The sequence below is a fragment of the Vicugna pacos genome, chromosome 12 (genome assembly GCF_048564905.1).
Source record: "Vicugna pacos chromosome 12, VicPac4, whole genome shotgun sequence".
Lineage (NCBI taxonomy): Eukaryota > Metazoa > Chordata > Mammalia > Artiodactyla > Camelidae > Vicugna > Vicugna pacos.
In genome coordinates, this window is record NC_132998.1 from 31,678,145 (window position 1) to 31,705,709 (window position 27,565).

Sequence of the window (27,565 nt, forward strand, 5' to 3'; positions counted from 1 at the left end):
AGACATTATCTCAGCTCTTGGAAAACTAAAGTGATTCCTATTCTGTCATAAGAAACATGAGTAGGATCACTATATGTAACTTATTTCTAGAACTATACTGCCATGTGAAATTTGTGAGATTTGGTTTACTTGGATGAGGCAATTGGGGATTTTTTTGAAGTAATTTTGGATTACTTAAATTGGCTTATTCTTTTAAAAATAATATCCAATAATACTGATTTTTGACACTAGATAGCTAGTTTATTTAACAAATATTTACTGAGTGCTGCTCTGTAACAGGTACTGGTCCATAGTGCTGGGGCAAAAATCCCTGTCATCAGTGGAGTTTACATTTTAATCAGAGATGAGAGTAAATAAATAAATAAGTGAAGTACATTATATTAGTTTGTGATAAGTGCTATTAAAAAAAAAAAAAAGAAACATGGGGAAAGGGGATAGGGAATTCAAGGAGGTGTTGATGAAGTTTGCAGTTTTAAATCTGGTGATTGAGAAGGTCATACTTGAGAAGAGACCTGAAAGTGGGATGGGAGCAAATGCAAAAATCCAGAAGTGGAAGCTACTTGTCATTTTTTTTTTTTTTTGGAAGTGTATTGAAGCCACCAAAATAGGTGAAGTGGGATAGAGAGTGAGGTATGTAGAGGAAGATGAGATCAAAGAGAAAACAAGGGCCAGATCTTGTGGGACCTCTTGTGACTTTGGCTTTTACCCTGAGTGAGATTGTAAACCACTGGAAGGCTTTGAGCCATTGATCATTTGGCTCATGATCATCATGTGGGGAAATAAATAATAGAGGGGCAGGGGCAGAAGCAGGAGCCCAATGGAAAGTGTTAACTATTCAGATGAGAAAAATACTAACTTAGAGCTAGATGGATGCAGTGGAGTTGTTGAGATATATAGTAGTTCTAGATGTACTAAGTTGGAGAAGACTACAGGAGAAACAGGCTTACAGAAGATCGGGAGTTTGGCTCTGGATACAGTAATTTGGATGCCTATTAAATATCTAAATAGAGATCCCTTTTATTTGTGAACTAATTTAGACTTCACATCTTAGTCTGGCAACAACTATGTCTGTTTTTTTATCCTTTGGTTTATGCAATAGATAATTATAGAAAAGTGAATTGTGAGTTCAGTTTTAGGGGGCAGATTTTTTTTTCTATAAAGTACACTATGTAGAAACATCTGAAATTGAGCGTGGTGTTCATATCTTTCACATTAATTTCCAACTACAACCAGATATTGATTGTTGCAAATGTTACTTTCAGAAGATTGATTTGAAAACATCAGCTGAAAATGAGATTGGATGCTTGGTCCATCGGATGTTGTAATATTATTATCTAGAGTGAGAGAAAGTATTTAATCTTGTCTCCTAGAAGGAAATTATTAAAACATTGAACTTTTTGATTTTTCCAAGGTTTAACAGGTTGTGATGAGTGGTTAAGTGAGTGATCCAGCACCCTTTTAATTTGATTATTCTATATTGCCGGCTCAGGCTGTTGTTGCCACCTAACAGTTTGCTTTTCTTTTACTTAGTTCACAGCATTTCCGTTATTACTCTTTTATGGTATTATCATCCTGATGTAGTATCCCTTAGGAGATTCTTTTATTACTTGGAAATCCTTTGACTTTGCAGTCCTTTGAAACTTGGGAAACATAGTCTTTTGACTCAGCAATTCTTTAAAGTTGGGGAAAGACAATTTCTCCATTCATTTCTTTTTACTTGCAAAATATTTTTTTTTGTGATATACTTTTTGCAGTATTACACTTTGCCTTAATATATTTGCCTCTAAACATTTCCTTAGTAATTTGATCTCTTATCAGTTATGTGTTTTAAATTCTGTATATTGCTTAGGATGAGTAATTTAATATTTCTATTAAATATTGGTATTTACAAGTTGGTATTAGCTCAGATTGAATGTAAGTTACAAGTGAAAGTCTGTATGACTATTTCTATGAGTGATATATGAGCAGTTATCAAGACCAAGTTATTAAAACAAAATTAAGATAAACAATAAAGTCCTACTGTATAGCACAGAGAACTATATTCAATACCTTATAATAGCCTATAATGAAAAAGAATATGAAAAGGAATATATATGTATAACTGAATCACTATGCTGTACACTAGAAATTAACACAGCATTGTAAACCAGCTATACTTCAGTAAAAAAATAAAATAAAACAAAATTAAGAGCTGAGCAAATATGATTCAGGACATAGTAATTTATTGCTTGACTTTTTTCCAAGCATTAGCCTTATTATTGTTCTGTCTGATGGTTCATTGACTTGTTTTGAGACCTTTCCCAGCCAAAGTGAATATTATGTATAAATTTTGAAACTCTATATTAGCCTATCCTTTAAGACTTAATTTTAACTATATATATACAGTATACTCTTTCTACCCCAAAATACTTTAATAGAGGGCTTTCATTTGCCACTGCTGTCATAGCATTGTGTTGTTTTTCTCTACCATTGTCTGTTTATTAAAATAAAAGCTTCATGGTTGTTAGTTCCATAGACTGTCATCTCTTAAAGGGCAGAATAACCATAATAGGCTTTGAGGGCAGTGACTGTGCTTCTCTTGTTCACCACTGTATCGTTAGCATCTGCCACAGTACTGTGGTACATAGTAGTTGTTCAGAAACATTTTTAGCTGCCTGGAGAAATAAATTTATACTACTTTGGTCTTCATAGACTACATAGGGCATAAATACATGTATTCATAAACCTGAATACATTTTTGGCAGGTTTAAGAAGTTGACTATATCCAAAAAATTTAAATTAAAGCTTTTTTCCTGATAGACGCTATAGTTCTTCAGTTTACTTTTGAGTATATAAATATAGCTTATTGCTGGATCTCTTTGGTTTGTGGGTCACTTTTCATAGGTAAATTTACTCTTTAGTGTTCTCTATGAAAGGATATGAGGATTAGAGTTTTAACTGGGCCTTTGGCAGTTAAAAATTTGATAATCTGTATTTGTAAGTTGCTTGTCTTTTAGAGTACTTGTCCTATTTGGCTTCATTTAATGTTGAATTGTACAACTCAGTCTTTGTACAATATAGCTATCTCACTTTTGTTAAATAACATTTTTACTATAGAATTTTTAAAATATTGATTTAATAGAGTAGTAGTGATACCAGTGGTAGAGAGAATGAAGAAAATCTTAAATGATTAATTTATCTTAGAATTTAAGCAACATTTACCTTTAGTTAATCCAATGTGAAATACAACTGTATTTTCTTTAAAGTGCATCACAGCTAAATATTTTTATCATATCATTCCTTTCCTCTTCCTTCCCTTAAACTTGCTCCCTTCTGTGTCCCCTGTGTACCCATTCCCTGCAGCGATCCCTGCTGGCTGTGGTGGAGATTGGTGTGCTGTGAATTTCATAATCACCCAAATGAGTACCAGAGGAGTCTAAGAAACCCTGGCAACTGACTACTTGCTTTCACCAGGAATAGGGAGCTTTTGTCTGAATTTCCTGCCCTCAGGTAATTCTTCTATTCCCCATTTTTTTTTCTTTCTGTAAATGGAAACACTTACTATGCCCCACATAAGGATATTTCAAGAATATTTTCTAATTCTTGTTTTAGTGAGACACCTTTTTTTTTTTTTTTAACTATGTAGCTACAGTCTCATGCAATTCTTCTCTCAGAATGTCTTCTAATATATAAAGCTTGGCAATACACTTAAAGTTATAACCAGTTCTTTCTGATGTTGCATAAGAGAGTTTTATAACTTATAGCCAGCTATTTGGAAATAGTAATTAGCATTTGATCTATTCTAATGAGTAAGATATGATAGTTTAATGTAATTAATGAGGTGTAAAGGCTCTTTTGATAAAGAGAATGTTTTGATCAATTTTCTCAATGAAGGACTTAGAGTTCATTTTGTGTACTTACTGTTAATTATAACCTTTATCAAAGATCTCTTTGATATCATTTGCTATCTAGGAATAATTCTCATTAACAGCAGTGAAAAGATTTCATTTTTGAAGAATGTAAGGGCTCTCATCCCATTCTTTTCTTCTTCTCTCCCCTGCCCCACTTTAGAAATCCTTATCAGGAAAAGCAATTATGCTATGTAAAACCAGATTCGTGAAAATAGCACTAAATTTCTTTCAGCTTAGGACTCAGTGAAAAACCTGAAAACTTTTATCTTTAAACACTTTTGGGAAATTTATCTGCTTAAATACTTTGAACCTCTTCTAAAAGTCTACTGAGAAGCTAGTAATTACAAACTATGACCAGAATTGAGCAACTTATTAGATACTTACTCAAGAAGTAGTGGGACAGTTGATAAACTTGTTGGCTGTATATTAGCTAGCAATTGTATAGGTATGATGACCTAAATAGTGTTGTCTATTCTTGTTTGCCTTGATTCCATGCCATCATTTGGGCATCTGAATCTCAACCAAATTTGCCAAGGAAAGATGTCTAACTTTAACCTTAAACAGACCATTTGACATCCTCTCCGAGATACTGGTAGTTAAGGACTTTTATTCTTTATGATGGCATTCATGGGTGGTTCTGATTTTGTATATACCTCTAGCAAATCACCTGGGACCTTTGCTCTCCTGAAGTATAGTCATAGCTGTAATTCTTTGTTTTGTCTGGATTACACCTCCTTAGCATATCTTCTTTTGACCAGCTTTGTGCTTAGCTTATTGAAGATGAGGCATTTTGATTTTGTTCTAAGTTTAAATTACATCTGTCTGCATCCATTTAAGTCACCTACCAAGCTTAATTCTTTTTTCCTTTTAGCTTTCTCATTTTAATTAGTCATGATCCCTTTTCATTTAAATAACTCTTGAATTTATCTTCTTTATCCTGAACCTAGCACATAGCAGACTACTTGGCACAAAGTAGATATCAATAAGATTTGAATATCTCTGCTGTCACTGCCCACATTTAACTCATCATTTCTTGCATCAGTTGCTGCAGCTAAGTGTTCTCATTTCTTTCTGGTCTTGTATTTCTTTATTCATCCTTGATACTGTTACCAGAGAGATCTTTCCAAAATACTAATCTTATCATATAATTTCTTGGTAAAAAATTTTTAATGTCTCATGTTCAAGCTTTAAACACATTTTTTTTTGTTTATAGCAGCAGAATTTTTAATCCAAAGATATGTTAAAATAGAACTTTACTGCGTAAAATAGAAGTAGAGCTTTAGTTGAATCAGTGATTAGGGGTGGAGGTCAGCTGTTATATTCTTTCTGTTTTTATTTCTTCTCCCACCTGGGTCGAATCATGAGCAATCTCCTTAGGGACACTATGGGAAAAATACTGATGGGTAGGATGAAACCCACATTCCTTGGCATGAGATACAAGCGTTCTTTATGATCTCACTTTAGTTAATCTTTCAAAGCATATTATTTTTTTCAAACTACCTGAAGTCTTATACGTCATCCATGCTGATTGTATGTGGTCCTATAACTGTGAACATGCTGCTGCTTGTCTAAAATGTCTTCCTCTGCCGTATTCACCTGGCAAAACTTAACTCTCAAAAACATAGCTCAAATGCTGCCTCTTCCATGAAGCCTTTCCAAAGCAGTATGCTTTTTCACAGAGTTGATCACCTCCTCAAAGCCTTGTGTCTCCATCTTATCTTATTCTCATTTTTATTGTGATATCTGTCACACGGTGCCTGGCACATAGTAAGACTATAATATACTGCAATAATATATTTTTGTGATTACCTCTAATAATAAACCATGGAGTCTTTGAAAGCAGCAATTTGTTGAAGTTATGCAAGAACATAATCAGAGCTCAGTTTTTGTTATGAAGGATGTATGTCTAATTATGTCAGATTTTCCGATGTTTCAACAAAATTCAGAAGCCCAGAGTTTAATGTAAGGTCTACCTATTTTAAATGTTAGCTACATATTCAAGTTTTTAAAAACACTGTCCAGGCCAGATGAAACATATCTGTGGGCAAAACATAGATCACAGACTGCCAATTTGCAACCTTTCCATTCTTTATGTGGAAAAACTGGTTGGACAAGATTGGTTGATCTTCTTTACATGCATATTATAAAAATATCCAAGCCAAATAAACTCTGTAAATTGAGAATGCGCCAAAGGAGGGGGGATTTATTATGACCATACCTTGATCCTAAACCCTTTAACTGTAGATTTCATTTAAAAAAAATTTATGCCTTAAATATTCAATAAGCCTCATAAATTGACATTGAAAGCTCCTTGAAAGTGAGAATTACCATATACTCCTATAATGCCTAGTAAGTGTTCAGTAAATATTGTTGAATTGAAAATTGATCAGTATGACAGTGGAATTGTAATTGATCCTAAAATACTTTTTAAATTAGAGTTGTCCAAATTTGATTATAGTCTTGACTCTGCCTTGGTATGGCTTTGAACAGTTGACTTAATCTTTCTGGGCTTCACATTCTCTGCTATAAAATGAGGACTTTGGATTAGACGAACTTTTCAGGCGCTAAAATCCTGAAATTATTTGATATTCTTTGCCTGTATGAACACTGCCTATGGCTCCACTCAGTTTTTTTTTTAAACTTTTCTTAAAATTGCTTCTAATGCCTTTAGATGCCAAATACAGTGGTGTAGTTTTCAAAAAGCCATGGTTCAGATACCTTGAAAATTCTTATTCCCTTGTATTTTATTGAGTTAACTATTCATTCTTTTTTATCAAGAGACACACACATGCGTGTGTTTGTGTGTATCAAGGTATGCTCATAGTAAATTATCTCTTTTTGAGCATTCTCAATTTACAGAATTTGTTTGGCTGATTATTTTTGTAATATACAGATGAAGAAAATGAACAAATCATGTATAGCCAGTTATATATACATGTATATGTGTATCTGATTTAAACACTTATTGAAATATAATTGATTTATATGCAGTAAACTGCACATGTTAACGTATACAAATTGATGAAATTTTGACATATGCTCTCAAAAGTTTTCTCATGTTCCTTTGTAATCCTCTCTCTCCTCCCTTCCTAACTTATCTATTATTATTATTATGTGATCTACTTTATTTCACTTTGAAATATTCATATGAACTGGGCATATACTTTTTTCTTGCCTTTTTCCCACGGCATAATTATTTAGCAATTAATCTATTTTGTTTTATACATTCACTTTTATTGCTGGGTATATTCCATTGTGGATATGCTGCAACTTGTTTATCCACTCACCTGTTGGTGGTCATTTGGGTTGTTTCCAGTTTGGGGCTATTACAAATAAAGCTGCTATGAACATTCATGTATAAGTCTTTGTGAGGACATATGCTTTTCTTTTCTCTTGAGTAAATATAGAGGAATAGAATGGTTGGGTTATACATAAACTTTGATTGGGCACATATATAATTTTTTAAGAAATTATGTTTTTTATATTCTCACCAGGAAGTACATGAGAGTTCCACTTGTTCTTTATCTTCACCAACATGCAGTATAGTCAGTTTTTTTAATTTTACTCATTTTAGTGGATAAGTAGTGGTATCTTACTGTGGTTTTTAATTTGCAGTTTCCTACTGACTGGAGATGTTGCACATCTTTCAGTGTGCTTTTCTGTCATCTGTATTCCTTCTTTGATTTGAGGGTCTGTTTAAATTTTTTGCCTATTGATGGGTTGTCTTATTTTTGAGTATTAAAAGTTTGTTATAGGTCACTCTCTCTCTGGCCTTCTGAGACAGCCTGCACTCTGTCTATAGAGTGTGCATCTCTCTGAATAAATCTCCTTCTACTCAAAAAAAAAAAGTTGTTATATATTGTTGATACAGATCCTTTTTCAAACATATCTTTTGTAAATATTTTCTGCCAGTCTGTGGCTTGTCCTTTAGAAACAGTGTCTTTTGATGGGCAGAGTTTTAAATTTTGATAATGTGTGATTAAATGCTTTTTTTCCCTTTATGATTTGTGAGTTTTTTGTTGTGTTATAGAAATCTTTGCAAAGATGGAAGTCAGCAAAATTTTCTCCTGTATTTTCTTACTTCAGTTTTAAAAGTTTCTGTTCTTAGATTTTGGTGTATGATCCATTTATTTATTTTTATTTTTTATATTTATGTATTTATTTTACAATATCATATTTTTTAAGTTGAAGTCTAGTTGATGTACAGTATTATGTTACAGGTATACAATATAGTGATTCACAAATTTTTAAAGGTTATATTCCATTTATAGTTATAAAATATTGGCTCTATTCCCCATGTTGTACAGTACATCCTTGTAGCTTATTTTGTTTGTACCTCTTAATCCTCCACCTCCATCTTACCCCTTCCCCTTTCCTCTCCCCACTAGTAACCACTAGTTTCTTGTCTACATCTGTGAGTCTGTTCTTTTCTGTTAAATTCACTAGTTTGTTGTATTTTTTTAAGGTTCCACATGTAAGTGATATCTTACAGTATTTATCTTTCTCTGTCTGACTTATTTCCCTTTAGCATAATGCCCTCCAAGTCCATTCATGCTGTGCACCAGAAACTAATACAACATTTAAAATCCACTGTACTTCAGTTAAAAAGCAAACAAACAACCAACCCACCCATTTAAAATATTGGCAGAAGAACTGAACAGACATTTTTCCAAAAGAGGAAATGCAGATGGCCAACAGGAACATGAAAAGTTGCTAAACATCACTAATACCACAGAAATACAAATCAAAATCACAATGAGACATCATCTCATACCTGTCAGAATGGCAATCATCAAAAAGAACACAAATAACAAATGCTGGCAAGGATGTGGAGAAAAGGGGACTCTTGTACACTGTTGGTGGGAATGCAAATAGGTGCAGACACTATGGAAAACAATATGGAGATTCCTCAAAATTCAAAAATAGAACCATGACATGGCCCAGCAATTTCACTCCTGGGCAAATATCCGAGAAGAACAGTTAATTCAGTAAGATTAATACACCCTGCTATTAACACCAACACTATTTACAATTGCCAAGACATGGAAGCATCTCCCAAGTGCACATTAACACGTCAATGTATAAAGAAGATGTAACATCTATATGCAATGAAATACAACTCACCCATAAAAAAGGATATTTTGCCATTTGTGGTCCTTCATTCACTTTTTTTTTTTTAATTTCAAAACCCAGAATTTTATAACTGGCATAAACACTTCCATTGGATCAAAAATGACAAAATACTTAGAAGTAAACTTAACTAAGGAATTTTCTATACTCTGAAAACTATAAAACATTGATGAAGGAAACTGAAGATGATACAAAGAAATGGAAAGATACCTTGTGCTCTTGTGTTGGAAGAACTAATATTATCAAAATGGCCTTAGCATCCAAAACAATCTACAGATCCAATGCAACCCCTGTCAAAATATGACATTTTTCACAGAACTAGAACGAACAATTCCAAAATTTATATGGAAACATAGAAGACCCCGAACTGCCAAAGCAATCTTTTGTAGGTCTTTATTTTCTCTTTCTTCTTTTTGTTCTCTTTTTTATGGTTTGATGACTAGAGATGTTCCTTTAACCTTTGTTGTAAAGATGGTTTGGTGGTGCTGAATTCTTTAGCTTTTGTTTATCTGTGAAGCTTTTGATTTCTCCATCAAATCTGAATGACAGCCTTGCTGGGTAGAGTATTCGTGGTTGCAAGTGTTTCCTTTTCATCACTTTTTTCATGCCAATGAAATTTTTCATGCCACTCCCTTCTGGCCTATAGAGTTTCTGCTGAAAAATCAGCTGATAACTGTATGGGAGTTCCTTTGTATGCTATTTGTTGCTTTTCTCTTGCTAATTTTAATACCTTCTCCTTCTCCTTAATTTTTGTCAATTTGATGACTATGTGCCTTGGTGTGTTCCTCTTTGGGTTGATCGTGTGTGTAACTCTCTATGCTTCCTGGACTTGGGTGACTGCCAGGTTGGGGAAGTTTTTGGTTATTATCTCTTCAAAAATTTTGTCAGGCCCTTTCTCTCTCTCTTCTCTTTCTGGAACCCTTGTAATGTGAATATTAGTGTCCTTCATATTACCCCAGAGTTCTTTTAAACTATCCTCATTTCTTTTCCTTCTTTTTTCTTTTTTCTGTTCTGCAGTAGTGATTTCCACTAATCTGCCTTCTAGCTCATTGATCTGTTCTTCTGCCTCATTTAGTCTATTCTTGTTCCTTCTAGTCTGTTACTCATTTCAGTGATTTTATTCTTCAACTCTGGGTATTCTTTATATTTTCCAACTCTTTGCTAAAAACTTTGCTCCGTGTGTCTATACTCCTCTTGAGTTCTCTGAACATCTTCACCATCACTACTATAAACTTTCTCAGATAAATTGCCTATCTCTTCAAAACTTATTTCTTCTTCTGGGATTTTATATTGTGCCTTGGCCTGGGAGATATTCCTCTGCTGCCTCATATTGTCTATCTGTCTGTTTGTATTTTTAGGTAGGTTAGTTACTTTCTCAGCCTTGGAAAAGTGGCCCTCTGTGTGGGAGATGTCCTATGTGTCCCAGCAGTAAACTCCTCTCATCACTCAAGAGCAAGGGTCCAGCTGGTCCCAGTGTAGAATCTGGCCTGTTTGTGGATTCCTTCCATAGGCTTTGGGATTATTGTTTTCTTTTTCTTTTTCTTTTCTTTTCTTTTTTTTTTTTAACATTTTTTATTGATTTATAATCATTTTACAACGTTATGTCAAATTCCAGTGTAGAGCACAATTTTTCAGTTATACATGAACATATATATATTCATTGTCACTTTTTTTTCTCTATGAGCTATCATAAGATCTTGTATATACTTCCCTGTGCTATACAGTATAATCTTGTTTCTCTATTCCACAATTTTGAAATCCCAGTCTATCTCTTCCCACCCCCTGCCCCCTTGGCAACCACAAGTTTGTATTCTATGCCTGTGAGTCTATTTCTGTTTTGTATTTATGCTTTGTTTGTTTGTTTGTTTGTTTTTTAGATTCCGCATATGAGCGATCTCATATGGTATTTTTCTTTCTCTTTCTGGCTTACTTCACTTTGAATGACATTCTCCAGGAGCATCCATGTTGCTGCAAATGGCGTTATGTTGTCGGTTTTTATGGCTGAGTAGTATTCCACTGTGTAAATATACCACTTCTTCTTTATCCAGTCATCTGTTGATGGACATTTAGGCTGTTTCCATGTTTTGGCTATTGTAAATAATGCTATGAACATTGGGGTGCAGGTGTCATCCTGAAGTAGGGTTCCTTCTGGATATATGCCCAGGAGTGGGATTCCTGGGTCATATGGTAAGTCTATTCCTAGTCTTTTGAGGAATCTCCATACTGTTTTCCACAGTGGCTGCACCAAACTGCATTCCCGCCAGCAGTGAAGGAGGGTTCCCTTCTCTCCACAGCCTCTCCAGCATTTGTCATTTGTGGATTTTTGAATGATGGCCATTCTGACTGGTGTGAGGTGATACCTCATTGTAGTTTTGATTTACATTTCTCTGATAATTAGTGATATTGAGCATTTTTTCATGTGCCTATTGATCATTTGTATGTCTTCCTTGGAGAATTGCTTGTTTAGGTCTTCTGCCCATTTTTGGATTGGGTTGTTTATTTTTTTCTTATTGAGTCATATGAGCTGCTTATATATTCTGGAGATCAAACCTTTGTCGGTTTCATTTGCAAAAATTTTTTCCCATTCTGTAGGTTGTCTTTTTGTTTCGCTTCTGGTTTCCTTTGCTGTGCAGAAGCTTGTAAGTTTCATCAGGTCCCATTTGTTTATTCTTGCTTTTTTTCCTTCTAGGAGAAAATTTTTGAAATGTATGTCAGATAATGTTTTGCCTATGTTTTCCTCTAGGAGGTTTATTGTATCTTGTCTTATGTTTAAGTCTTTGATCCATTTTGAGTTTATTTTTGTGTATGGTGTAAGGGAGTGTTCTAGCTTCATTGTTTTACATGCTGCTGTCCAGTTTTCCCAACACCATTTGCTGAAGAGACTGTCTTTATTCCATTGTATATTCTTGCCTCCTTTGTTGAAGATGAGTTGACCAAAAGTTTGTGAGTTCATTTCTGGGCTTTTGTTTCCCTTGGCCTATATGTCTGTTTATGTACCAATACCATGCTGTCTTGATGACTGTAGCTCTATAGTATTGTCTGAAGTCTGGGAGAGTTATTCCTCCAGCCTCTTTCTTTCTCTTCAGTAATGCTTTGGCAATTCTAGATCTTTTGTGGTTCCATATAAATTTTATTATGATTTGTTCTAGTTCTGTGAAATATGTCCTGGGTATTGAATAGGGATTGCATTAAATCTGTAGATTGCCTTGGGCAGTATGACCATTATAACAGTATTAATTCTTCCAATCCAAGAGCATGGGGTATCTTTCCATTTTTTAAAGTCTTCTTTAATTTCCTTCATCAATGGTTTATAGTTTTCTGTGTATAATTCTTTCACCTCCTTGGTTAAATTTATTCCCAGATATTTTATTATTTTGGGTGCTATTTTAAAGGGGATTATTTCTTTACTTTCTTTTTCTGTTGATTCATCATTAGTGTAAAGAAATGCAACTGCTTTTTGAACATTAATCTTGTAACCTGCTACCTTGCTGAATTCTTCAATCAGCTCTAGTAGTTTTTGTGTGGACCTTTTGGGTTTTCTATATATAGTAACATGTCATCAACATATAGTGACGCTTTTACCTCTTCTTTTCCAATTTGGATCCCTTTTATTTCTCTCTCCTGCCTGATTACTGTGGCTAGGACTTCCAAGTCTGTGTTGAATAGGAGTGGTGATAGTGGGCATCCTTGTCTTGTCCCAGATGTTAGTGGGAAGCTTTTGAGTTTTTCACTGTTGAGTACTATGCTGGCTGTAGGTTTGTCATATATAGCTATTATTATGTTGAGGTATGTTCCCTCTATACCCACTTTGGCAAGAGTTTTTATCATAAATGGGTGTTGAATTTTATCAAATGCTTTTTCTGTATCTATTGAGATGATCATGTGGTTTTTGTCCTTTCTCTTGTTGATGTGATGTATTACATTGATTGATTTGTGTATGTTGAACCAGCCTTGTGTCCCTGGGATGAACCCCACTTGGTCATTACGTATAATCTTTTTTATGTGTTGTTGGATTCTGTTTGCTAATATTTTTGGTGAGGATTTTGGCATCTGTGTTCATCAGTGATACTGGCCCATCATTCTCTTTTTTGGTAGTGTCGTTGCCTGGTTTTGGTATCAGAGTGATGGTGGCTTCATAGAATGAGTTTGGGAGTATTCCCTCCTTTTCAGTCGTCTGGAAGAGTTTGAGAAGGACTGGTATGAGTTCTTCTTTGTATGTTTGGTAGAATTCCCCGTGAAGCCGTCTGTTCCTGGACTTTTATTTGTAGGGAGGTTTTTTATTGCTATTTCGATTTCATTTCTAGTGATCAATTTGTTCAGGTGGTCAGTTTCTTCTTGATTCAGTCTTGGTGGACAGTATGTTTCCAGAAACTTGTCCATCTCCTCTAGGTTATCCAGTTTGGTTCCATATAGTTTTTCATAATATTCTTGTATGATATTCTGTATTTCTATTTTATTTGTTGTAATTTCTCCATTATCCTTTCTTATTTTGCTTATTTGTACTCTCTCTTTTTTCTCCTTTGTGAGTTTGGCCAGAGGTTTATCGATTTTATTTATTTTTTCAAAAAACCAGCTTTTGGTTTCATTGATTTTTCTATGGTCTTATTAATCTGTATTTTATTTATTTCCTCCCTAATCTTTATAATTTCCTTCTGCTGCCTTTTGGGATTTTTTGTTCTTCTTTTTCTAGTTCATTCAGCTGGTGGGTTAAATTGTTTGTTTGAGATTTTTCTTCTTTTTTGAGGAAGGCCTGTTATTGCTATAAACTTCCCTCTTAGCACTGCCTTTGCTGTGTCCCATAGGTTTTGAGTGGTTGTGCTTTCATTATCATTTGTCTCAAGGTATTTTTTAATTTCAGTTTTGATTTCCTCATTGATCCATTGTTTTTTCAATAACATATTGTTTAATCTCCATGCTTTCCTTTTTTTCTCCTTTATTTCTCTGTTGTTGATTTCCAGTTTCATGGCATTGTGGTCAGTAAAGATGCTTGAGATAATTTCTATCTTCTTAAATTTGTTGAGGTTTCTTTTGTGTCCAAGTACATGATCGATCCTGGAAAATGTTCCATGTGCACTTGAAAAGAATGTATATTCTATTTTTTGGGGGTGTAAAGCTCTGAAAATATCCACCAAATCTAGTTTTTCTATTGTAGTATTTAATTTCTCTGTTGCCTTGTTTATTTTCTGTCTGGAAGATCTGTCTAGTGATGTTAATGCAGTGTTAAAATCTCCAACTATGATTGTATTCCCATCAATATCGCCCTTTATCTCTGTTAGTAATTCTTGTATGTACTTAGGTGCTCCTATATTGGGTGCATATATATTAACAAGTGTAATATCTTCATCTTGTATCACTCCTTTAATCATTATAAAATGTCCTTCTTTATCTTTCTTTATGGCCTTTGTTTTAAAGTCTATTTTGTCTGAAATCAGTACTGCAACACCTCTTTTTTGGCTTTTCCATTTGCATGGAATATCCTTTTCACTCTCAATCTATATGTGTCCTTCTCCCTAAAGTGGGTCTCTTGTATGCAGCATATTGAAGGTTCTTGCTTTATTATCCACTCTGCCACTCTATGTCTTTTGACTGGAGCATTTAGTCCATTAACATTTACAGTAATTAATGATAGATGTGTGTTTATTGCCATTTTGAACTTACCTTTGCAGTTGATTTGGTATTTCCTCTTTGTTCCTTTCTTCTTCCTTTTGTGGTTTGGTAATTTTCCTTTGTATTATCATGGATTTTATTTAGTTTTTGTGACTCTCTTGTAAGTTTTTGGCTTGTGGTTACCCTTTTTTGTAAGTCTATTAGCCCATTACTATAACTTTTTATTAAACTGATACTAACATGATCTCAAACCCATCCTACCGAGAATAAAAATTTTAAAAAGAAAGAAAAAAAAATTCTATATTTTCCTGCCTCCCTCTCCCACTGCCAGTGATTTGTATGTCTTCTTTTATAATTTCGTGTTTATTTGTAATTCATGAGTTACCACCTTTCCAGTTGTGAGTTTCTCATTTCTGTAACATCCTGTTGCTTTTCTATTTAGAGTAGACCTTTCAATATTTCTTTTAGCATGGGTTTAGTGTTGCTAAACTCTTGTAGCTTTTTCTTGTCTGTGAAATTCTTTATCTCTCCTTCTATCCTAAAGGATAGCCTTGCTGGATAAAGTATCCTAGGCTGCATCTTTTTTTCATTCAGGACTTTGAATATACCTTGCCACTCCCTTCTGGCCTGTAGTGTTTGTGTAGAGAAATCAGCTGAGAGCCTTATGGGGGTTCCCTTGTAACTCACTCTTTGTTTTTCTCTAGCTGCCTGTAGGATCATTTCTTTATCCTTGACTCTGGCCATCTTGATTATGACATGTCTTGGTGTGGGTCTATTTGGGTTCTTCCAGTTTGGGACCCTCTGGGCTTCCTGTATCTGGATATCTGATTCCTTGTTTAAGTTTGGGAAGTTTTCAGTCATGATTTCTTCAAAAACGTTTTCAATCCCCGTTGATCTTTCTTCTCCTCTGGGACCTCTATTATGCAAAGATTGGGACGCTTTATATTATCCCATAGGTCCCTTATGCTACTTTCATTTGTTTTTATTTGTTTATCTTGTATCTGTTCTGATTGGGTGCTTTCTATTGTCCTGTCTTCTAGGTCACTAATTTGTTCCTCTGCATTATCTAGTCTGCTTTGCACAGCCTTTAGATCATTCCTCGTCTCAGCCAATGAGTTTACCAATTCTACTTGGTTCTTCTTTATAGCTTCAATTTCATTTTTGACATATTTTGTATCTCTAAACGCTCTCTCTTTTAGTTCCTTCAGTACTTTGATAACTCCTTTTTTGAAATCTTGATCTAGTAGGCTATCGATGTCTATTTCATTGATCATTCTTTCAGGGGATTTCTCTTGTTCTTTTAATTGGAAATGGTTTCTCTGCTTCTTCATCTTGCTCCTACCTCTCTGGCATTGTGGTTTATGGAGTATCAGTTATCTATTGTGGTCCTTAAGGAGTTTATCTATCTAATGCCTATGTAGGAATGAAACTTAGAAAAGAAAAAAAGAGAGAGAGAGACAGAAAGAATTTTAAAAGAAAGGAGAAAAAAGGTTTGAAAACAGTGTATAATGAATAATAGAAGAGCAAGTTGAAGCAGAATTTTTAAAAATAATAATAAAAATATTTTTAAAAAATTTAAAAGGGATGAAAACTGGGGGTATATATAATTGTTTAAGAAGTAAAAATTAAAAGGGTAATAGAAAATAGAACAGGTAAAAACAGAATTAAAAAAAAAAGGGGGTGGGTCGATGTTCTCCTGGAGACTGTGTGCTTTTAATGTTAAGTCTTTCTGTCTTCGTCCTGTTTTGGAAGCACAGCTTGCTGTTTCCAGAGGCCCTCCATTGGCGCCCTCGTCTGTGCTGCTCCCAGTGCCTGTTGGCAAGCAGATCACGCCTCCTCCCAATACTGGGTTAGGTGCAGCTCTCCTTTGCTGTGGGTGGGCGGGTCACTGCCCCTCCCCATGCCGCAGTCAGATGTTGCAGACTGGCCAGGTAGGAGGGTGGGTCGCGCCCCTTCCCAGCACCACAGTCAGGGGCTGCATTCCTGCCCAAAAGGCGGGGGACCACCCGCCCTCCCCTGGCGCCGGTTGCTCCGCTGCTCTTTGCCGCTGTGCGGTCAGCCTCGGGTTGGCGCTCCGCAGGCGGCTCGGGGAAGACCAAGGAACAGCCTTGTCCCTGCTCCAGGCCAAACCCCAGCTCCTTGTTTGTCTTGGCCGAGCAAGTTCTTTGAGGGACCAGGATGGAAGGATCCTATCTGCCTCGGGCTGTAGACAAGTCTCAGTCTGGCCCTTGAGGCTGCTAAGTCCTTAGTTGAGGATGCAGGTTTCGCCCCCGCCCCCGCCCCCGCCTGGGTGCTCAGCGCTGAAGGATATGGCGGCTGTGCCTGAGTCCTGCCTCTCTTCAACTGAAAACTTTCCACGGGTTTTCAGAGATGGGGGTATGCACCCTTCCTCCCAGGGCACATCAGCCGTGTTGTTTTATGGAGGGCCCAGGTTGTTCTGCCCTGTCCACCCACAGCCACCGCGCGCAGCCCCCTGCAGTCCCCCAGGGCTGCCTCAGTGCAGCTGACCCCGTCCTCCACCCATCCTGGCCCTGCCCCCAGTTGCTGGGCAGTGTCTCGGGCTGGGTGTCGTGGGGACCCTCTGTGCCAGTTTAACTCAGTTCTGTTGGTCAAGGGTTGTGCTGTACAGATTTGAGCCTCGGAGGCTCCCCCTCCATCCTGCTGGCCTCTGAGTTAGAGAGGAGAGACCCAGTGAGCGACAGTCCTCCTTTGCCGCTCCCTCCCTGCGGGACCCGTCCCACTCTGTTTTGCCTTTTCTTCTTTCTTTTTTCCTTTTCTCCTACCAGATTTTTGGCGTCTCTATCTTTTGAAGAGGACGGTGTTCTGTAGGAGTTCCGCAGGTGCTCTGGTTGGCTGAGTGGGTCTGTGTATGTGAGTCTTGGTGCATTTGTGGGAGAGGTTGAGCTACGAGCATCCTTCTACTCCGCCTTCTTGGCCTCCCCCCACCCCCACCCCGGGATTATTGTTTTCTTGTTTCTAGTACCTGCCCCTGGTGAATGAGGCTGGACTAGAGACTTATGCAGATTTCTTGGCAGGAGTAGCAGTGCCTGCCCACTGCTGGGTGAAGCTTGGTCCTGGCCCCTCTGGTGGGTAGGGCCATATCTAGGGCCTTTTGTCTAGAGGCATTTGTGGCTCAGGAAGTCTGCTGATGGGTGGAGCTGTGTTCCCACCTAGTATGTTGTTTGGCCTGGGACTTCCCAGCCCTTAAGCCTATAGGCTGTTGGGCAGGGCTAGGTCTTGGGTGCTAATGATCCAATCAAGATGTCAGCCTCCAGGAAAGCTCATGTAGATGAACACTCCCAGAATGTCTCCTACCAGCTTTTATGTCCCCTGGGTGAGCTGTACCCTTCCCCTACCTCCCCTGGAGACCCTCAAACCAGCAGGCAGGTCTGGCCAGGTTCCTATGAAATCATTGCCTCTGTCCTAGGACCTGGTGTACATGCAAGATTCTGTGTATGCTTCCCAAGAGAATGAAATCTCTGTTTCTCTAAGTCCTGTGGTGCTCCTGTAGTTAACCCCACCTGGCCTTCATAAACCAGATGTCCTGAGGTTTCCTCTTCTTCCCAATGCTGGAACCCTGGGCTAGGCGCCTGACATGGGGCTCAGAACTCTCCTGTGGGAGGGCCTCTGTGACTTAATTATTCTTCAGCTTGTCACCCCAGAGGGTTTGGGGCCTGATTATATTGTGAGCATACCCTTCCTAATGTCCCGCTGTGGTTCCTTCTTTATATTTCCAGTTGAAGATTTTTTTTTTTTGCTAGGTTCCAGTATTTTATTTTTTCCAATGATTGTTTAGCAGTCAGTATTGAACCCAGGACCTCATGCATGCTAATAAACATGTGCTCTACCACTTGACCTATACCCTCCCCGGATTTAGAGTTAATTTTTTATTTATGGTGTGAGATAAGTGTCCAGGGTTCTTGTTTTGGGGGGGGGGTAGGGGGATTGTTTTTGAGTTTTTTGGTTCTTTTTTTTTTTTTTTTATGGCTATACAGTTGCTCCAATACAATTTATTGAAAATATCTTTTTCTCATTGAATTGATTTTGTATCTCTGTTGAAAACCAGCTGACTATAAATTTGGGTCTATTTCAAGACTCTGTTTTGTTCTGTGATCATTTGTCTGTCTTTACACCAGTATCAGACTGTCTTGATTATGGTAGCTTTTATTTATTTATTTATTTTTATTGAGGTATAGTCAGTTTACAATGTTGTGTCACTTTCTGGTGTACAACACAATTCTTCAGTTACACATGAATATACATTTATTCATTTCTTGTATCTTTTAAATAAGTATTGAAATTGGTGGTACAAGGCCTCTAATTCTGTTTTTCTTTTTCGAAGTTATTTTGACATTCCAAGTCTTTTTGTATTTTCATGTGACTTTTCCAATCAGTCATTTCTGCTGGAAAGCTTACTGGATATTTATTTGGGAACTATAAATCTGTTTGGAGAGAATTGACATCTTAACAATGCTAAGTCTTCTGATCTTTCTACATGTTTTATTTCTCCATTTATTTATATCTTGTTTAATTTCTCTCAGCAGTATTTTGTAATTTTCAATATATAGGTCTTATATACCCTAAAAATTTGATACTTGTTTTACTAATGTAAATGGTACTTTAAAATGTTCAGTTTCTGATTGTTGGTAGCATATGGAAATACAATTGATATTTTTATTGCAGTAACTTTTTATTGAGATTTATCTTGTATATTTAGTTCAATGATTTTTAAATAAGCTTTTTTAAATTTTACAATACTTTCAAATTTGAGGAAAAGTTGTAAAGATAGTACAGAGAGCCTCACACAATACACAAAAATGAACTGAAAATGGCTTAAAAACTTAAATATGAAACAGAACACTATAAACCTAGAAGAAAACAGTGGCATAACATTTTCTGACATAAATCTTAACGATGTTCTCCTACAGCAATGGAAATAAAAGCAAAAATAAACAAATGGGGCCTAATTAAACTTATAAACTTTTGCACAGCAAAGGAAACCATAAGCAAAACAAAATGACAACGTACAGAATGGAAGAAAGCATTTGGAAAAGATGAGACTGACAAGGGCTTAATTTCTAGAGTATATAAACAGCTCACACAACTTAATAATAAAAAAAACACCAAAAATGGCAGAAGACCTAAACAAGCAGTTCACCAATGAAGACATACAAATGTCCAATGACACATGAAAAAATGCTCAATATCACTCATTATCAGAGAAGTGCAAATCAAAACTGCAAAGAGGTATCACCTCACATCAGTCAGAATGGCCATCATTAAAAAGTCCACAAACAATAAATGCTGGAGAGGGTGTAGAGAAAAGGGAACCCTCCTACGCTGTTGGTGAGAATGCAGTTTGGTGCAGCCATTAGGGGAAACAGTTTGGAGAGTCCTCAAAAAACTAAAAATAGACTTACCGTATGATCCAGCAATCCCACTCCTGGGCATATATCTGGAGGGTACTCAAATTTGGAAAGATACATGTACCCCAATGTTCATAACAGCACTGTATACAATAATCAAGACATGGAAACAACCTAAATGTCCATTGACAGATGACTGGATAAAGAAGTTGTGGTATATTTATGCAATAGAATACTACTCTGCCATAAAAAAATAATGCCATTTGCAGCAACATGATTGGCTCTTGAGATCATCATTCTAAGTGAAGTAAGCTAGAAAGAGAGAAAAATACCATATGATAATGTTCAAGTGGAATCTAAAAAAAAAAGAAAAAAGAAGATGCTAATGAACTTATCTACAAAACAGAAACACTCACAGACAGAAAACAAACTTGTGGTTACCAGGGGGAAAAGGGGTGGAAAGGAATAAATCAGGAGTTTGAGATTTGCGAATACTAACTACTATACATAAAATAGATAAAAAAACAAATTTGTTTTGTACAGCACAGGGAACTATATTCAATATCTTGTAGTAATCTATAGTGAAAAAGAATATGAAAACAAGTATGTGTATGTATTTGTATAACTAAAACATTATGCTGTACACCATAAGTTGACACATTGTAACTGACTATACTTCAATTAAAAAAAAAAGATAGTACAGAGAGTTTTCATACACCCATATCCCATCTCCCCTATTATAACATCTTACATTAGTATGGTACATTTATCACAACTAATGGACTAATATTTATAAATTACTATTAACTGTAGCCCATATTTTATTCACATTTCCTTCATTTTTTACCTAATGTCCTTTTTTCTGTTCCAGAAATCCATTATTAATACATTATATTTAATCATTATGTTTTTATAGGCTCCTCCAGGCTGTGAATTTCTCAGACTTTTCTTGTATTTGATGATGAGCTTGATTTGATGATGAGCTTGACAGTTTTTTAAAACAATTTTTTCTTGAAGGACAGGGAGGTAATTAGATTTATTTATTTATTTACTTTTAAATGGAGTTAACTGTGAGTTGAACTCAGGACCTCATTCATGCTAAGCATGCACACTGCCACTGAGCTACACCCTCCCCCCAATCTGACCTTGTCAGTTTTGAGTAGTGTTGGTCAGATATTTTGTTCAGTGTCTCTCTTTGTCTGAGATTTTCCCCACTATTGGATTGGGGTTATGAGTTTTTGGCAAAAAGACCACAAAGGTAGAGTGCCATTTTTATTATGTCATATTAAGGGTTCTTACTGTCAGCATGTTTTATCGTTTTTTTTTCTTCTTCCAGTTTTGAGATATAATTTACATACAGCATTGTATAAGTTTAAGATGTACAACATAATGATTTGACTTATATACATCATGAAATGATTACCACAAGTGTAGTGGACATCCATCATCTCATATACATGCAAAATTAAAGAATAGGAAAAAATGTTTTTCCTTTTGATGAGAACACTTAGGATTTACTCTCTTGGGGGAAGGATATAGCGTGAATGGTAGAGCACATGCTCAGCACCCAAGAGGTCCCATGTTCAGTCCCCAGTACCTCCTCCAAGCAGAAATCAGTGAAGAAACCTTATTATCCCCCCCTCAGAAAACAAACAATACAAGGATTTACTCTCTTAAAAACTTTAATGTATAAGATACAGCAGTGTTAATTATATTTTTCATGTACATTGCATCCTTAGTACTTATTTGTCTTATAATGGAAGTTTTGTACCTTTTGACTGCCTTCATTCAATTCCTCCTCTCCCTACATCCTCCATCCTTTGGTAACCACAAATCTGATCATCTGTTCTGTGAGTTTGTTTATTTTTGAAGTATAACTGACCTATAACACTGTGTTAATTCCTGTCATACAACATAATGATTTTATATTTCTACACATTTCAAAATGATCACCATGGTAAGTCTAGTTAACCATCTGTCACCATGCAGTATTACATCATTACTGACTGTATTCACCACACTGCACATTTCATACACATAACTCACTTACTTTGTAACTTTTTGTAACTGAATCTATACCAGTTAATCTCATTCACCTATTTTTCTTCTTCTCCTACTCCTCTTCCCTCTGACAACCACCTGTTTATTCTCTGTATCTATGACTCTTTCTGTTTAGTTATGTTAGCTTAGTTTGTTCATTTGTTTTATTTTTTAGACCCCACATATAAGTGAAATCATACAGTATTTATCTTCCTCTGACTTACTTCACTTAGCATAATACTCTCCATCCATGTTGTTGCAAATAGCAATATTTTAGTCTTGTTTGTGGCTGAGTAATATTCCACTGTGTCTGTGCATATATCTGTGTACATATGCATACATACATATATACACATACACACACATCTTCTTTAACCATTCATTTTTTTGATAAGGTACTTAGGTTACTTCCATATCTTGACTATTGTAAATAATGCTGCAGTAAACATAAGGATGCATACATCTCTTTAATTAGTGTCTTAATTTTCTTTGGATAAATACTCAGGACTGGAATTGCCAGATCATATGGTAGTTCTGTTTTTCATTTTTTGAGGAACCTCCATAGTATTTTCCAAGGTGGCTGCACCCATTACAGTCCCACCAACAGTGCATGAGGGTTCCCTTTTCTACACATCCTCACTGTTACTTATTATTTGTGGTTTTTGTGATAAAAGCCATTCTGACAGGTGTGAGGTGATAACTTCATTCTGGTTTTGATTTGCATTTCCATGATGATTAGTTATATTGAGCATCTTGTCATGTCCCTGTTGGCCATCTGTGTCCCTTCTTTGGGAAAATGTCTATTCAAATTCTTTGCCTTTTTTGAAAAAGGATTGGGGGTTTTTTGATGTTGAGTTATATGAGTTCTTCATCTTCTCTTATTCATTAGGCTGCTTTTTCATTTTGTTGATAGTTTCCTTCACTGTGAAAAAGCTTTTTAGTTTGATGTAGTTCCATTGTTTATTTTTGCTTTAGTTTCCCTTGCCTGAGGAGACATACCACCCAAAAATATTACTAAGACTGGTGTCAAAGAGTATACTGCCTGGTTTTAGGCTAGAAGTTTTATGATTTTATGTCTTACATTTTTAAGTCTTTATTAATCCATTTTAAATTTATTTTTATGCATGGTGTGAGAAGTTAGTCCAGTTTGATTCTTTTGCATGTGGCTGTCCAGCTTTCCTGACACCATTTCTTGAAGAGGCTGACTTTTACCCATTGTTTATTCTTGCCTCCTTTGTTGTAGATTAATTGCCTGTATAAGCGTGGGTACATTCTTGGAGTCTCTGTTCTGTTCCAAAGTGTCTTTTTTGGTGCCAATATCATACTGTTTGCATTACTATTATCTTTGTAGTGTAGTTTGAAATCAAGAAGCCTGATGACTCCAGCTTTGTTCTTCTTAAAATTGTTTTGGCTATTCAGGGCCTTTTGTGTTTCCCTACAAATTTTATCATTATTTGCTCTCATTTTGTGAAAAATGCCATTGGTATTTTGATAGGGATTGTATCGAATCTGTAGATTGCTTTGGGTGGTATGATCATTTTAACAATAGTAATTCTTCCAGTCCATGAATACGGTATATCTTTCCATCTCTTTGTGTTCTCTTCAGTTTATTTCATTGGTGTCTTATAGTTTTCCAGAACAGGTCTTTTATCTCCTTAGTTAGATTTATTCCTAGGTATGGTATTCATTTTGATGCGATTATAAATTGAATGGTTTTCTTAGTTTCTCTTTCTGGTAGTTTGTTGTTAGTGCATAGCAATTCAACAGATTTCTGTATATTACTTTGTATCCTGCCACTTTCCTGAATTTATTGATGAATTCTATATTTTTTCCTTGTTGTCTTTAGGATTTTCTAGGTATAGTATCATGTCATCTGCAAATAGTGACAGTTTTGTGCCTTCCTTACAATTTGGATTCCTTTTATTTCTTTTTCTTTTCTGATTGCTGTGGCTAGGATTTCCAATACTCTGTTGAGTGAAAGTTGTAAGAGTGGGCATCCTTGTCTTGCACCTTATGTTAAAGGAAATGCTTTCAGCTTTTTACTGTTGAGTATGATGTTAGCTGTGGGTTTGTCATATATGGCCTTTATTATGTTGAGGTATGTTCCCTCTACACTCACTTTGTTTAAAATTTTTACCATGTTGAATTTTGTCAAAAGCTTTTCCTGCACCCTTTGAGATCATCATATGGTTTTATTCTTTGGTTTGTTAATATGGTGTATCACATTGATTGCTTTGTGGATTTTGAACCATTATTGCATCCTTGGGTCAAATCCCACTCAGTGTCTGTGATCCTTTTAATGTTGAATTTGGTTTGCTAATATTTTGTTGAGGATTTTGTATCTAGGTTCATCAGTGATATTTGCCTGTGAATTTCCTTTTTTATGACTGTCTTTGTCTGGTTTTGGTATCAGGGTGATTTTGGCCTTGTAGAATGTGTTTGGAAGCATTCCTTTCTCTGCAGTTTTTTTTGGAATAATTTCACTGGGATAGGTTTTAACTCTTCTATGTTTGGTAGACTTCACTTTTTGAAGCCTGGCTCTAGACTTTCGTTTGTTGGGGTTTTTTTTTTGTTACGGATTCAGTTGCATTACTGTCTAGTGGTCTGTTCATATTTTCTGTTTCTTCCTGATCCAGTTTTGGGAGATTGTACATTTCTAGGAATTTGTCCATTTCTTCTAGGTTGTTGGTTTTATTGGCATATAATTGTTTGTAGTAGTCCCTTACGAGTCTTTGTATTTCCGTGGGGGTCAGTTGTCACTTCTTTTTCATTTCTGATATTATTGATTTGCTCCCCCCTCTTTTTTATGAATCTAGCTAAAGGTTTATCAGTTTTGTTTAAATTTTCATATAATCAGTGCCTAGTTTCATTTAAGTCTTTGTTTCATTTATTTCTGCTTTGATCTTTATGATTTCTTTCCTTCTACTAACTGGGTTTTTTGTTCTTTTTCTAGTTCCTTTAGATGTATGGTTAGGTTGTTTATTTGAGATTTTGCTTGATTCCTGAGGTAAGCCTGTATCACTATAAACTTCCCTCTTATTATTGCTTTTGCTGTATCCCATGAACTTTGGATCACTGTGTTTCCATTTTGTTTGGAGGGTTAGTTTTGGCTGCGTGATGAACCCTATGGTCTTTGAAAAGATGTAATTAGGTGCAGATTAATAACTGAATGTTCTTAGTCAAAGGACTTGTCAGACTGTCAGATTTTGGGAAGTCTCCCCAGAGATACACTGTCTTGTATGACTTTAACATGTGATCTTAAGATACTATTGTTTCCAATAAAATCAAGCAGAAGCTGTTGTTAGATTTGCTTACATAAAGATTTTGGTTCTTATAATGTCTCTTCATATGCAATGAGAACTTAATCCTTGTAGGGGCATACAGTCTTGATACTACTAGCTAGTAATTTCAATTTTTAGTTCATTTCAAGGTTTTAAGTTGGGCCCAGTTTGGGAGAATGGAACAGTGTTGGGGGAAGAAAATTTACAGTACCTTTAAGTTCTGAAATATTGGATTTGTGTTTCTTTCTCAGTTGTGCTCCTTTGTTATTTGTCAGCTTGATCCTAAGGTAGTATGTTTTAGTTTCAAATTTCTGAAGGAGAAAATCTGATTAAATAGTCTAAATGCCTTGTTATCTAGCTTCTTGGTCAAATCAGCTGTATGCAAGGGAGTATATTAACATGTCTTAGGTATGCAACTTTCCCCAATGTTTATATCTTTTCTCTCAGAAGAGGAAATCTGATAACCAGGCAGCCATCCTAAGCGGTGTTCATTATTAACAAGTTAATTAAATCAGATACCAATGATATTAATAATCAAATGACAGTATTGAAATAATTTATTTTCTGGGTGGTTAAAATTAACACTATTACTTTAAGGCAGTGTTCTTAGCCTTTTTTGCTGTCCAAAAACTCCCTTTGAAAATTTAATGAAGTGTCTTGGACCCTTTGAAGCCTATCCAATAACTTCAGGTTGGTGTGCCTACTTTAAACTTTTTAATTAAACAATTTAACATGCATTGTTAAATTTCCTGTAAAATCTGGTTTTTCATGCTATAGCATGAAATATTAGAATAAGAATGATTATTTTAATTATAACTATTATTTGAGAAAAATGTTGTCTAGTAGCAGAGCCAGTTTTTAAGTTTAGAATAGTTGGAAACCTGTTTGTATGTATTTAGTTTCAAAATATTTACATTGTTAAAAATATAAAGTTAAGCAATTAAATATACACATTCTTGTTAGAATTTATTCCATATAACACTAATGTTAAAATACAAGACACATGTTTATTTTAAAATAACTCTTTACATGCCATAATGTACATAGTAATGGAAAACTTGTGTGTTCTGAATTGTAAAAATTAAAAAAAAAATCAGTAAGAGTTGTACCAATTTTTTCTTTATTATGTGGTATGACTTTTTCTGAGCAGTTGTTGTAACTTTGACATATTCAGGTCAATCAGCTTTCTCTCTATTATCCTTATTTTGAGTCTTTAACATGTTTACTTTGGTTTTATACAGATTTCATGCTTCTAGTCTCTCACCCCACCCCCACCTCCACCAAATAACTAATTACTCAGAAGCTTAATTCATTGACTTAAATTTCTACCATAGTTTTGGAAGTTCAGCTTTAAAATATTTATATAACTTTTAGAGCTTTAAATGATTCTTTAGTGTACTGTGAAGAATGTTTATTTCAGATAACAATTTATTATGTTTAGAATCAGGCCCGGTATCATAACCTTTCTCAGTTACAGTATTTAGTAGAATAATACAATTATCTGGAGACTTAACGTGGCAGTTTAGTCCAAAGAGTCTGCAGCAACACTTAAAGCATAGGTAGACACATAGCTCTTTTATGTCTTAATGTTGTTTTGTGGGTATTCTTCCCTTTGTTCGCCTCGTATACACATAATGAAAGTGTGCTTTTTCTCTATCAATTAAATTATAACAAATGTGGCTGAAGAATCATTCTCCTGTCTCTGTTTTTGGAGGAACATTAACTATATAATTAAATGATTGGTAAACATTTGTGTAGAGCTGAAATATATGTAAATTAAAGTCTTACATATGACTAATAAAAGATAAATAATTTGATATGCCCACTACCTACCCAGTATAAGAAACCAACTTTCTGATAGATGTAGAGGTGACAGTTATCAATATATTTTCAGCTTTCTATTTAAAATAATAGATGAGCAACATTAATGTAAGATGTTCTAAAGTTTAGCTCTAAAGCGCTGCCATTTTAAAGTCCTTTTTGGATAAAGCTGAACTTTTGATATTGCTCCAGTTAAAACTATAATCAATGCCTTCATAATTTAATCTCAATAAAAGGAGGACAGGAAAAAGAATTCTTAATTGGATATCTTTTTGATTGATTCAACAAATCAATATTTTTAAAGTTTTAAAAATTGAAGTATAGTCAGTTTACAATGTTATGTCAGTTTCTGGTATACAGCGTAATAGTTCAGTCATACATATACATACATAGATTTGTTTTCATATTCTTTTTCATTATCGTTTACAAC

At 35.3% G+C, this 27,565-nt stretch overlaps 1 protein-coding gene across 4 annotated transcripts in view; it reads left to right on the top strand.

Annotated features, from left to right (window-relative positions):
- Positions 1–27,565, top strand: part of BLTP3B (bridge-like lipid transfer protein family member 3B) — a 97,235-nt gene that overhangs the window by 5,014 nt on the left and 64,656 nt on the right. Inside the window, exon 2 of one of the 4 annotated variants that reach the window (XM_031683217.2) lies at positions 3,343–3,489. The exons of the other annotated variants lie outside the window; for them this stretch is intronic. The gene's annotated coding sequence lies outside the window, so the exon portion shown is untranslated. The remainder of the gene's footprint in view (positions 1–3,342; positions 3,490–27,565) is intronic. 4 annotated transcript variants of the gene reach the window in all.